The sequence below is a fragment of the Vulpes vulpes genome, chromosome 6 (assembly GCF_048418805.1).
Source record: "Vulpes vulpes isolate BD-2025 chromosome 6, VulVul3, whole genome shotgun sequence".
Classification (NCBI taxonomy): domain Eukaryota; kingdom Metazoa; phylum Chordata; class Mammalia; order Carnivora; family Canidae; genus Vulpes; species Vulpes vulpes.
The window spans coordinates 13,627,554-13,637,435 of record NC_132785.1 but is presented as its reverse complement, the minus strand read 5'-3'; the positions used below and the strand labels follow the sequence as shown (position 1 = coordinate 13,637,435).

The 9,882-nt window shown below is 36.5% G+C and overlaps 1 pseudogene; it reads right to left on the bottom strand.

The window, feature by feature from the left end:
• Window positions 1–6,984: 6,984 nt before the first annotated feature.
• On the bottom strand, window positions 6,985–7,438 carry LOC112928094 (large ribosomal subunit protein eL37 pseudogene; annotated as a pseudogene).
• Window positions 7,439–9,882: the final 2,444 nt, after the last annotated feature.

The window sequence follows — 9,882 nt, the reverse complement described above, 5'->3', positions numbered from 1 at the left end:
GGCCGCGCCACTGTGGTTGTTCCTCCTGGTGTCACCTTGTACCTGGGAATGAGCAGAGGCCTCACAGGATAAACAGCTCCCACTGAGCATGCACTTAGCAGGGGGTTGGGCAGCTCCCCCAGGTGCACACACCTGAGAATCAGCACAGAAGGCCCCTCCCCCAGAAGACCAGCTGCAAGGAGAGTGGAAAAGCAAGTTATTGACCAAGCATCGCTGGAAAGTTCCAGAGGAAGTCCAGGGATTTACAGTATATAGAATCAGAGGATACTCCCCCTTGTTTTTTGTCTTCTGTCTGCCCCCCCTCCTTTTTCTCTCTCTCTTTTTCTCCTTTTCCCAGTACAACTTGTTTTTGGCCACTCTGCACTGAGCAAAATGACTAGAAGGAAAAACTCACCACAAAAGAAAGAATCAGAAACAGTCCTCTCTCCAACAGAGTCACAAAATTTGGATTACAATTCATTGTCAGAAGTCAGTTCAGAAGCACAATTCTAAAGCTACTGGTGGCTCTGGAAAAAAAGCATAAAGGATTCAAGAGACTTCATGACTGCAGAATTTAGATCTAATGAGGCCGAAATAAAAAATCAATTAAATGAGATGCAATCCAAATTGGAGGTCCTAACGACGAGGGTTAATGAGGTAGAAGAAAGAGTGAGTGACATAGAAGACAAGTTGATGGCAAAGAAGGAAGATGAGGAAAAAAGAGAAAAACAATTAAAAGATCATGAAGATAGGTTAAGGGAAATAAATGACACCCTCAGAAGGAAAAATCTACATTTAATTGGGGTTCCCGAGGGCACCAAAAGAGACAGAGGACCAGAAAGTGTATTTGAACAAATCATAGCTGAGAAGTTCCCTAACTTGGGGAGGAAAACAGGCATTCAGATCCAGGGAGATCCCACCCCCCAAGATCAATAAAAACCACTCAACACCTCGACATTTAATAGTGAAATTTGCAAATTCCAAAGATAAAGAGAAGATCCTTAAAGCAGCAAGAGACAAGAGATCCCTAACTTTTATGGGGAGAAGTATTAGGGTAATGGCAGACCTCTCCACAGACACCTGGCAGGCCAGAAAGGGCTGGCAGGATATAATCAGGGTCCTAAATGAGAAGAACATGCAGCCAAGAATACTTTATCCAGCAAGGCTTTCATTCAGAATAGAAGGAGAGATAAAGAGCTTCCAAGATAGGCAGAAGCTGAAAGAGTATGTGACCACCAAGCCAGCTCTGCAAGAAATATTATGGAGATTATGTAATAGAGTAAGTCCAAGGGAACAACCACAAAAACAGGGACTGAATAGGTATCATGATGACACTAAATTCATATATTTCAATAATAACTCTGAATGTGAATGGGCTTAATGACCCCATCAAAAGGCGCAGGGTTTCAGACTGGATAAAAAAGCAAGACACATCTACTTGCTGTCTACAAGAGACTCATTTGAGACATAAGGACACCTGCAGCCTGAAAATAAAAGGTTGGAGAACCATGTACCATTTAAATGGTCCTCAAAGAAAGCAGGGGTAGCCATCCTCATATCAGATAAATTAAAGTTTATCCCAAAGACTGTAGTAAGAGATGAAGAGGGACAGTATATCCTACTTAAAGGATCTATCCAACAAGAGGACCTAACAATCATGAATATTGATGCCCCAAATGTAGGAGCTGCCAAGTATATTAATCAATTAATAACCAAAGTTAAGACATACTTAGATAATAATATTTGGTGACTTTAACACAGCACTTTCTACAATCAACAGATCTTCTAGCACAACATCTCCAAAGAAACAAGAGCTTTAAATGATACACCAGACCAGATGGATTTCACAGGTATTTACAGAACTTTACATCCAAACACAACTCAATACACATTCTTCTCAAGTGTACATAGAACTTTCCCCAGAATAGACCACATACTGGGTCACAAATCAGGTCTCAACCAATACCAAAAGATTGGGATCATATCCTGAATATTTTCAGACCATAATGCTTTGAAGCTAGAAGTAAATCACAAGAAGAAGTTTGGAAGGATTTCAAACACGTGGAGGTTAAGGACCATCCTGCTAAAAGATGAAAGGGTCAACCAGGAAATTAGAGAAGAATTAAAAAGATGTATGGAAACTAAGGAGAATGAAGATACAACCATTCAAAATCTTTGCGATACAGCAAAAGCAGTCCTGAGGGGAAAATACATCGCAATACAAGCAGCCATCCAAAAACTGGAAAGAACTCAAATACAAAAGCTAACCTTAAAGGAGCTGGAGAAAAAAAAAAACAGCAAATAGATCCTACACCCAGCAGAAGAAAAGAATTAATAAATATTAGAACAGAACTCAATGAAATAGAGACCAGAAGAACTGTGGAACAGATCGACAAAACCAGGAGTTGGTTCTTTGAAAGAATTAATAAGATAGATAAACCATAAGCCATCCTTATTAAAAAGAAGAGAGAAAAGACTCAAATTAATAAAATCATGAATGAGAAAGGAGAGATTACCACCAACACCAAGGAAATACAAACGATTTTAAAAACTTATTATGAGCAGCTATACGCCAATAAATCAGGCAATATAGAAGAACTGTACACATTTCTGGAAAACCACAAACTACCAAAACTGGAACAGGAAGAAATAGAAAACCTGAACAGGCCAATAACCAGGGAGGAAATTGAAGCAGGGAGGAAATTGAAGCAGTCATCCCAAGACACAAAAGTCCAGGGCCAGATGGCTTCCCAGGGGAATTCTATCAAATGTTTAAAGAAGAAACCATACCTATTCTACTAAAGCTGTTCGGAAAGTTAGAAAAATATGGAGTACTTCCAAACTCGTTCTATGCGGCCAGTATCACCTTATTTCCAATACCAGACAAAGACCCCACCAAAAAGAAGAATTATAGACCAAGTTCCCTGATGAACACAGATGCAAAAATTCTGAACAAGATAGAAGCCAATAGAATCCAACAGTACATTAAGAAGATTATTCACCATGACCAAGTGGGATTTATCCCCAGGATGCAAGGCTGGTTCAACACTCATAAAGCAATCAATGTGATTGATCATATCAGCAAGAGAAAAAAACAAGAACCATATGATCCTCTCAATAGATGCAGAGAAAGCATTTGACAAAACATAGCATCCATTCCTGATCAAAACCCTTCAGAGTGTAGGGATAGAGGGAACATTCCTCGGCATCTTAAAAGCCATCTACAAAAAGCTGACAGCAAATTTCATTCTCAATGGGGAAACACTGGGAGCCTTTCCCCTAAGATCAGGAACAAGACAGGGATGTCCACTCTCACCACTGCTATTCAACACAGTACTAGAAGTCCTCGCCTCAGCAATCGGGCAACAAAAAGAAATCAAAGGCATTCAAATTGGCAAAGAATTCAAACTCTCCCTCTTCGCAGATGACATGATACTGTACATAGAAAACTCAAAAGCCTCCACCCCAAGATTGCTAGAACTCATACAGCAATTTGGCAGTGTGGCAGGACACAAAATCAATGCCCAGCAATAAGTGGCATTTCTATACACTAACAATGAGACTGAAGAAAGAGAAATCAAGGAGTCAATTCTATTTACAATTGCACAGAAAAGCATAAGATACCTAGGAATAAACCTAACCAAAGAGGTAAAGGATCTATACCCTAAAACCTACAGAACACTTCTGAAAGAAATTGAGGAAGACACAAAGAGATGGAAAAATATTCCATGCTCATGGATCGGAAGAATTAATATTGCGAAAATGTCAAGGCTACCCGGGGCAATTTACACGTTTAATGCAATCCCTATCAAAATACCATGGACTTTCTTCAGAGAGTTGGAATAAATCATCTTAAGATTTGTGTGGCAGGGATCCCTGGGTGGCGCAGCGGTTTAGCGCCTGCCTTTGGCCCAGGGCACGATCCTGGAGACCCGGGATCGAATCCCATGTCGGGCTCCTGGTGCATGAAGCCTGCTTCTCCCTCTGCCTATGTCTCTGCCTATCTCTCTCTCTCTCTCTCTCTCTGTGTGACTATCATAAATAAATAAAGATTAAAAAAAAAAAAAAGATTTGTGTGGCATCAGAAAAGACCCCGAATAGCCAGGGGAATACTAAAAAAGAAAACCAGAGCTGGTGGCATCACAATGCCAGATTTCAGGTTGTACTACAAAGCTGTGGTCATCAAGACACTGTGGTACTGGCACAAAAACAGACACATAGATCAATGGAACAAAATAGAGAATCCAGAAGTGGACCCTCAACTTTATGGTCAACTAATATTCGACAAAGCAGGAAATATTATTCACTGGAAAAAAAAGACAGTCTCTTCAATAAATGGTGCTGAGAAAATTGGACATCCACGTGCAGAAGAATGAAACTAGACCACTCTCTTGCACCATACACAAAGATAAACTCAAAATGGATGAATTATCTACATGTGAGACAAGAATCCATTAAAATCCTAGAGGAGAACACAGGCAACACCCTTTTTGAACTTGGCCACAGTAACTTCTTGCAAGATACATCCATGAAGGCAAGAGAAACAAAAGCAAAAATAAACTATTGGGACTTCATCAAGATAAGAAGCTTTTGCACAGCAAAGGATACAGTCAACAAAACTAAAAGACAACATACAGAATGGGAGAAGATATTAGCAAATGACGTATCAGATAATGGGCTAGTTTCCAAGATCTATAGAGAACTTCTTAAACTCAACAGCTAAGAAACAAACAATCCAATCATGAAATGGGCAAAAGACATGAAGAGAAATCTCACAGAGGAAGACATGGACATGGCCAACAAGCACTTGAGAAAATGCTCCAGATCACTTGCCATCAGGGAAATACAAATCAAAACCACAATGAGATCCCACCTCACACCAGTGAAAATGGGGAAAATTAACAAGGCAGGAAAGCAGAAATGTTGGAAAGGATGTGGAGAAAGGGGAACCCTCCTGCACTGTTGGTGGGAATGTGAACTGGTGCAGCCACTCTGGAAAACTGTGTGGAGGTTCCTCTAAGAGTTAAAAATAGACCTGCCCTACGACCCAGCAATTGTACTGCTGGGGATTTACCCCAAAGATACAGATGCAGTGAAACGCCAGGACACCTGCACCCTGCTATATGTCCACAATAGCCACACTGTGGTGGAGCCTCGGTGTGCATCGGTAGATGAATGGATAAAGATGATGTGGTCTATGTATACAATGGAATATTCCTCAGCCATTAGAAATGACAAATACCCACCATTTGCTTCAACGTGGATGGAACTGGAGGGTATTATGCTGAGTGAAGTAAGTCCATCGGAGTAGGACAAACATTATATGGTCTCATTCAGTGGGGAATATAAAAAATAGTGAAAGGGAATCAAGGGGAAAACAGAAAAAATCAGTGGGAAATATCAGATAGGGAGACAGAACATGATTGTCTCTTAATTCTGGGAAATGAACAAGGGTAGATGGAAAAGGAGGTTGGCAGGATTGGGGGTGACTGGGTGATGGGCACTGAGAGGGGCACTTGATGAGATGAGCACTGGGTGTTATGGTATATGTTGGCAAATTGAACTCCCATCAAAAAATAAAATAAAATAAAATAAAATAAAATAAAATAAAATAAAATAAAAGCTAGAAGTCAGATGAAAGTTTAAAAAAAAACTTTTAATTAACTAAAAAAAAAAAACAGTGTGTTTCCTTTACACACATATACTTGTCTTTTTTTTTTTAACCCCACTCTGGCGGTCATTGCATTCTAATTGGTGCATATATAGCATTCATCTTTAAAGCATTTATATATAGCTCTTCTTAAATTTATAGTGGGGTTACATCAGAATAAACCCATTGTGTTTTGAAAATATTTTAAGTTGAAAATGCATTTAATGTACCTAGCATACTAAACATCATAGTTTAGCCTAGTCTACCTCAGACGTGCTCAGAACAGTTACATTAGCCTACAGTTGGGCATAATTGTCTCACACAAACCCTATTTTACATTAAAGTGTTAAATATATCACGTAATTTATTGAATACTGTCATTGAAAAACAGAATGGTGGGATGCCTGGATGACTCTGTGGTTGAGCATTGGCCTTTGGCTCAAGTTGTGATCCCAGAGTCCAGGGATTGAGTTCTGCATCAGGCTCCCTGCATGGAGCCTGCTTCTCCTCCCTCTATGTATGTCTCTGGCTCTCTCTCTGTGTCACATGAACAAATAAATAAAATATTAAAAAAAAGAAAATAGAATGATTATATGAACATGTAAGTGTATAAGTTTATCCATTATTTACCCTTGTGATTGTGTGGTTGACTGGGAGCTATAACTCTCTGCACCGCCCAGGATCATGAGAAGGTTTCATATCTCTATATTGCTAGCCTAAGAAAAGATCAAAATTCAAAATATAGTTTGTACTAAATGCATACCACTTTTGCACCAGTAGCTGGATTAATATCTACTATATCTGGAAATGTTCTCTCATTGTTGCTAGAAGTCTCTTTAGCTTCCTCTTCTGATAGAATATTTTATGTAAATCATCTTTTAGTACACCAACTATAAACTTTTTGTCTTAGAATTTACAATATACATTTATGACTAATTCACGATTTTAAAATAAAAGTATTTCACTTTTAATGCAGGTACCTTTTAACCTTCCTCCATACTTTGTGACAATTGCTGTCATTCATCTCACTTATCTATTTGCTATAATCATTCAATACACTGCTAGTATTATTACTTTGAATAATTATCTCTTAGATTAGTAAGGAATAAGGAAAAATATTTTATTTTACCTTTTTATTCCTTGCCTGAAACTCTTCTTTATATTGATCCATGTTTCTAACTTGCATTTTCCTTCTGCCTAAAGAAAATCATTTAACATTTCTTGCCAGGCAGATCTGCCAGTAATGAATTCCCTCAGCATTTGTTCTGCCTAGATTGTCTCTATTTCTCTTTCACTTTTTTTTTAATGTTTTAAAACCAGAACATTTATTATTGTGTGACTAATCATTGAAATCCTTAAGATGAACTGGATGCAGCAACAGCTGCCCTCTTGGGATTAGGTGTTGTTCTTTCATCCATCTATGCCTGAATCTGTGGTACGTAATTTTTAGGTGCCTCATTACACTGGTCCCAATAGTATTTCATCTTTTAGCTTTGGCACTCCAGTTATACTTCCTCTTCTACTTGGCAAGATAGCCACACTTGCCACAGGTTGACTTCTGAAGGTGGTAGCCCTTAGAGCAAAGCAGCAGCACAATGTGTGTGCCTTATTGTGAACCTTTCCAAATGACTATGTCCCCTTTGTGATCTCATTTCTCCTGCCAAGACCAGAGAGTTCTCTTTCACTTTTGAAAAATAAATTTGCTGGATGTAGAAATCTAGTTTGGTAGTTTTTTTTTTCTTTCAAAACTTTCAAATCTACTGTCGTCTTCCTTACATGGATTCTGATGAGTAGTCCACTGTAATTCATATCCTTGTGCCATTAGAGGTTAGATGTCTTCTCTTTGTCTTCAAGATTCTTCTCCGTATCCTAAAATTTTCTGAAGTTTCAATATCTCTATGTGGATTTTGGTTTTTTTTTTTAACGTTTAATTTTTGTATGTTTACTTAGCTTCTTGGATAAGTATTTTGGTGTCATTAATTTTGCAAAGTTCTTGGCCATTATTACTTCAAATATTCCTCCTGCTTCATTATCTCTTTCTTATTCTGGTATTACACTTTACATGCATGTTGAAACTTCGAAATAGCCCCACAGTTCTTGTATTATATAATAACTTGCTAATAAGCTAAAAAGCCAGTAAGAAAATGGGAAACAGCTTTCAACACTTGCTTCATAAGGGTGACCTGTGAATGGCCAATAAGCACATAAAAAGATACATAGCCTTATGATTCATTAGGGGAATGCAAATTGTATCCCTAATTATATCCCATGATGAATCCATTAAATAACTAAATTTTTTAGAAGTGACAATACAGTAATGATGAGTTTAAACAATTAGTACTCCATATAATATTGCTGGGAATAGAAAATGGGACAGTTGCTTTGGAAAATACTATGATGATATTTTGAAATGTTAAAGCTACTCTTCTTTTTCAGACTCACAATTTCCACTTGTAGGTAATTATCCAATGGAAATTAACATATGTGCCCACACAAATATGTCCATATGGGTAATTATAGCCGGATTATTCATTAAAAACTAGAAGCAAATAAAATGTCCATTAATCAGTCAATCAGTAATCAATAAAATAATCATCAATAATAATGGATTTTGTTATATCCATATTATGGAATAGTACTTGGAAGTAAAGAGACATGTAATATTAATACACAAGATATAGGTGAATCACAAATTATTATGTTAATTGAAAGAAATCAAATACAAAAGACTATGAATTGATTTCATTAAATTATGCTAATAAAAAGTCTAAAAGCAGATTAGTGGCTGTCTGTGTCTTGAGGTCAGATTAGATTGACTGCAATGTGGTTGGAGGGATTTTTTTAGACCTGTGGAACTGTCTTAGGTCATGATTGTGGTAATAGTCATTGCAATCATATGTAATTATGAAATTTATCAAACTATAAAATTAAACTGGATGAATTTGATTCTATATTTCCTTAAAAGGGGGTAAAGGAGAAATCTTGTCCATTATGTTCCACCAATGGATAAAGAGAAATCATTTTTAAATCTCTTTGGAGATATGTAATTTCTTCCCTTGGACAAGTAGAAATCTTTATTTCCATTGACTACAGTTGATGTCTCATTTTACTTGAAAAATTTTGATTCCACACAGTGAAAAATCCTTCATTTTGTGCTACCAATGACAATCTAGTTTCACCTACTTTGTGGCTTATACTTATTCAGTCAGTTGACAAACTCCACTTTTGCCCAAATGCTGGCAGTTTTGGCTAGTATAGCATTTTGTACTGCATTTGATTTAGAAACAACGACAAACCCCCAAAACCAAGAAACTAAACCCCCCAAAGTCTTGTAGAGATAAATCAGTATGTATGTCTTACTGTCATAGGTCTTCCTCTATGGTAAAAAAATAACCAAAATAATCATTTGTCTCATAGAGCACAGGTCCTATTTTGTAGATACCAAATTATATATGTATATATAATTATGTGATTATTTGATCATATATATTTATGATTATTTGATCAAATTTATTATAGAATAATTCTAAAAATAAGAAATATAGAAAAATGAAGATTGCTGATAACAATTACACATAAAGGTAAATATTTTAAGTTTTTTATTATTTCAGGTATTTTAGTCAGTATTGTATAATTATGACTGAAAAATCTGATTTTTTCTTTGCTTTGAGATATACTATTAATATAATTTGAACACTTATTTTCTTTAGAAAAGTATATTTTGTTTTTATATATTTTGTTGTTGATGAGTGAGGTCTTCATGTTTTTTTGTGGCTTGCTTCTTATTGTGTTCCTAGCCTATTACATTGGGAGTTTTAAATATTCTATAATTTTGCTGTAGAAAGTACTTTATTTTCAGTTATCTGATACAGTAACATTTAATGTAGCCAAAATTATCTGGATATTACATTGCTTCAATTGCCCAGGCTTACCTTAGGAACAATAACCTTAAGATATTGGTGGTCAAGGCACTATTTGAAGAAAAATGACCATTCTTTTCTTTGTTTGCTTTTGACAGTTCTTTTAACTTTAAAGTTTTGTCATTGAAGTCACTAAAGCAGAAATGTTTTTATCAGCAAATTTCTTAATCAGCAATATTTCATTGGGACATTAAATTTTACCTGTATTTATTGTATAAAATATTGTTGAGCTTGAGTAATAATATATTCTGTGAAACATAGCTAAATTATCTTACTTTGGTGCTGATATTATCTTGACCAGATTTCAGATACATGTGAGACTTAAAAATTAGG